Source organism: Triticum aestivum, chromosome 1A (genome assembly GCF_018294505.1).
Source record: "Triticum aestivum cultivar Chinese Spring chromosome 1A, IWGSC CS RefSeq v2.1, whole genome shotgun sequence".
Classification (NCBI taxonomy): domain Eukaryota; kingdom Viridiplantae; phylum Streptophyta; class Magnoliopsida; order Poales; family Poaceae; genus Triticum; species Triticum aestivum.
In genome coordinates this window covers 566,641,551-566,646,094 of record NC_057794.1, presented here as the reverse complement: position 1 = coordinate 566,646,094, position 4,544 = coordinate 566,641,551, and the positions used below count along the sequence as shown (strand labels likewise).

At 42.8% G+C, this 4,544-nt stretch overlaps 1 pseudogene; it reads left to right on the top strand.

Annotated features, from left to right (window-relative positions):
- Positions 1 to 4,544, top strand: part of LOC123052403 (beta-1,2-xylosyltransferase XYXT1-like) — a 39,179-nt pseudogene that overhangs the window by 2,551 nt on the left and 32,084 nt on the right.

The window sequence follows — 4,544 nt, the reverse complement described above, 5'->3', positions numbered from 1 at the left end:
TCAATTCTGAAAACATAGTCATGGCCTCATGGGTACATATATAGACAAAACATGTGCCTGTCCGGCGAGCGCATCATTCATCGTATTCAATTTCATACTCTTAAACCAACTTAGTGCTTACTTCATCTGCATGTTCTTGGCTTCTTCTGCGAGTTGTTTGGCTTGGTTGTCGAGTGGGCCACACCCGTAGCTGGCTGTATCGAGTCTTCTTGTTTGACAGGCCAGGGTGTTTTAGGAATCGACATATATTGACATCCAAATGTATGTTCATTCTTCAAATCTGTGAATTGGAAGATAGAAAATAGATTTTGTAGAAAACCTCTTCTTTGGTATTAGAAATACATAAATGCATAAAAAAAGATTAACCGACACTGGAAAACAGAAAGTAGCTTTTGTAAAAAAAATGACATTTGCAAGATGGTGAATTATATGATAGATTACACTTGATTTGTCAGAAGAAGAAAAAACGTGGAACAAGAAACATTAACTATCACAACTACCGTATGTCAGTACCAAACCCCTGTAGATGTCTAGTGCCCAAGATTGGCATATTATCAATTGATCCAAGTTCTCCATTGGCATAACAGTTTTTTCCTCATTGCAGCAACAAAAACTGAAGAATTTTATTAAGCGGACTGAAGTTGTTTTGACTGCACAGATAACAAAATATTGGAAAGACTTCATATCAACTGATTGTGCACGAAATACATGCTGCCTAGTTAATAAAGATTGGGTATACAAAAAAAAAGGGTGAAGAGAATAGTACAAGGATAAAAACAGTACATGTACTGTACTTATTACCCACACACAGAAAACTCGAACTCAGTTGTAGAGACTTGGTATATTATCTAAAGGAAATCTCAAAACATTAACTATCACAACTACGACATATTATCAATTGGTGCAAGTTCACCATTGGTACCGCATCCCTTTTCTTCTTTTTTCTCGCAACAGCAAAAACAGGAAAAAAGATAAACGGACTGAAGTTGTTTCGACTGCCTAGATAACAAAATATCGGAGGATTTCACATGAACTCACTGTAGTACCAAATACATGGTGCCTAGCCCTAGATGATAAAGATTGGGGCATTTACTAACAAGGAATATACAACAAAAAATGGTTGAAAAAAACAGAACAAGCTAGGATAGAATAGTACACCGTCTGTACTTAGCAGACACAGGGGCGGACGCACCAGGTACAATTTGTGCTTACCTTATACATAGTCCAGATTTTTGGGCTGGGCACCGGTAAGATCCGGCCAGCCCACCGTGCATCCACGCCTGCCTAGCAGCTATCGGTTCGATCGATTAATCGATCCCTTTTCCATGTACATGCACCTGTTAAAAAAATATCGATCGATTAATCGATCCCTTTTCCATGTACGTGCGCCTGTATATTGATCGATTCATCGACCACAGATGTACCTGTACGTGCGCATGTTCGTTTGCTCCTCTGCTCGGCTTCTCCGCCTCATGCCCTCATCTCAACACGGCGTCGCCCACCCTTTTCCGTTGCCACGCCAGTCGCCGGTCCGCCCAGTCGCCGTTGTCCTGAGTAGAGATACAAAGAAAAGCACACACAGAGGAGAGAGTAGAGGAGCAACTGAACATGCGAAAAATAGAGGAGCTACTACAGGTCATATCTCCCATGATGCGGCTATATCTTTCACGTGTCGGAGCACGACTTAGAGTCAAAACCGCATGGTGGTTTTGTCGCAAGAAGGGTCATCTTCACACAATCCCATGTAATGAACAAAAATGGGATAAAGAGTTAGCTTACAATCGCCACTTCACACAATACATAACTTAAACAGTCATCATACAGAGTACAATCAAGGTCCGACTACGGAACCAAAATAAAGAAGACAAGCCCAAATGCTAGATCCCCGCTCGTTTCAACTGGGCTCCACTACTGATCATCAGGAAAGGAAACATAGTAACGGCCACGTTCCTCATCGAACTCCCACTTGAGCTCGGTTGCGTCATCTGCACTGGCATCGTCGGCACCTGCAACTGTTTTGGTCCAAGCTTGTAAGGACGCTTGCAAACGGGTTCCGTGCCAGGCTCAAGATCGATAACGAATTCAACTGGGCGGTGAGAAGGCATACCCGGAAGTTCTTCTGGAAAGACATCTTGGTACTCACAAACGACTGGAATCTGAGAGATTGCGTCTAGCTCGCCCTTCTCATTGAGAGAAAATAACCTTATGGTTTCATCACGAGCGGCATAAATGATCACATCCTCAGAAGAGTGTGCCCTGAGAACGAGATATATGCAGCTCCTATCGGGATTTGTCGGCACATTCGGGCGGCTTTGCTGGACTTATTTTACCATTGTCGAAATGTCTTGTTATCGGGATTCCGAGTCTGATCGGGTCTTCCCAGGAGAAGGAATATCCTTCGTTGATCGCGAGAGCTTATCATGGGCTAAGTTGCGACACCCCTGCAGGGTATAAACTTCCGAGAGCCGTGCCCGCGGTTATGTGGCAGATAGGAATTTGTTAATATCCGGTTGTAGTAAACTTAAAGTAAACCCTTCTAAAATACACCAACCGTGTGCGTAACCATGATGGTCTCTTTTCGGGGTTGATTAAGAGGAGAACACGGTTTCTGGGTTATGTTTGACGTAAGTAGGAGTTCAGGATCACTTCTTGATCATTACTAGTTGACGACCGCTTGCTTTGCTTCTCTTCTCGCTCTTCTTTGCGTAAGTTAGCCACCATACATGCTTAGTCGCTGCTGCAACCTCACCACCTTATCATTTTCCTTACCCATAAAGCTTTGCTAGTCTTGATACCCATGGAAATGGGATTGCTGAGTCCTCGTGGCTCACAGATTACTACACCACCAGTTGCAGGTACAGGTTATGCGATGATCTTGACGTGAGAGCGATGTTTATTTGTGTTGGAGTTCTTCTTCTGCTTCTTCTTCGATTGAGGGATAGGTTCCTGGTCGGCAGCCTGGGCTAGCAGGGTGGATATTGTTTGAGTTTCTGTTTATGTTTCATCTGTAGGCGGATGTTGATCTTGTATATGATGTATTGTTGTATTCATGTGACATTGTATGTCTTGGCTGTATCCCCATTATTATGTAATGTTGATGTAATGATATCCACCTTGCAAAAGCGTCTTCAAGATGCGCTTCTATCCTTGGTGGGACCTTTGAGTTCCTTTAGGATAGGGTTGCATCTTGGGCGTGACAAGTTGGTACAGGTGTTGGGCATGGAGAAGGGAAGGATAGGAAGAAGGATTCAGGGGGTGGCAGGATTCGGCAGTTCCTACGCTGCCCTCCATGATCTGAATCGACATTAGGTGGGAGGGCGAATCCCTAGCGTTGTTGCGAGTTCGGGGAAGAGAGAGACCAGAGGGGAAACCGGGAGGGAGAGAGAGGAAATCTCGGTGCGCGGTTGTGGCAGTGGCGCAATTAGTGGAGATTCGGTGGAGGTGATCAAGGTTTGGTCGTGGGGGCAGGACATATGTGGGTAGTCTGCCGGCAGAACATTTAATCTGGCGCGTTGGTTTGTATGGCAGACCCTTGATGTAATTTGGATTGTTAGCTGCGATTTAGGTGGGTTGATCCGACGTTTCTGGTAATCCCGTGTACATTTGTTGGTGTGGCTATAGGGTAATTTAAGTTTGCTCTTTTACTAGTAGTGGAGATGAGCTGTGTCGCTTTGTTTATTACATGTGTCAAGGTTTTCTTGTTTTTCTTCTCTAGTCTATGCACCCTATTTAAAACACACGAGCCAAGTTTCTGCAGTTTTCTTTTGTATTTATTCATTTTAAATTTATGAACCCTATTTAGTGCAGAATTATTTTGTCTGTGTCTTTTTTTTCTGAAAATGTCTATGTTAATTGTATACCCATTATCAAACGTGTTCGATTTTCTGTTTTTCTTTGTCTCAGTTGCAAGTACATCCTCAACTCGTAACTAAGCCTGATTTTTTGTGTGCTAGTTGCAAGTCTATCCTCGGCTTGTAACTAGGCCCGAAGTTTCTTTTTGTCTCAGTTGTAATTCCAACATTAACTCGTAACTGGGCTTGATCTGTGGCCCAATCCTGTTTTTTGTCTATAGTTGCAAAGTCACCCTCGACCTTTTTTGTCAGTTTTTGTTCGGTTTTCTATTTTTGTTTTGTTTTGGTTTTCCTTTATTGTTTTCCTTTTTTTCATTTCTGCAATATAAATTAATATTTTTTAAACACATGATTTTTTCTTATCGATGTCAATTGTATGTCCATCACCACACAACAAGTGTAAATTCGCCCATCTTCAATGCGACTGTGCTACTTATAGGATGAAACTGTTTTGTCATGAGGGCATTTGCGTGTGCCCTACTAGCTAGACACACAACTGCAAGCATCATCCCTGGCTGCAACTGCATGTCTTCAATAGGATTACAACTTTGTTTGTAAATATGTAAGTGTTTGTCGTTGCACGTGCACCATCGAACACACAACTGCAATATCAACCTCGCCCACATAACTTGCATGACTCTGACCTAGTTTCATGTCCACTTTTGACATGCAACTCGCTCAACCCAGTTGTAT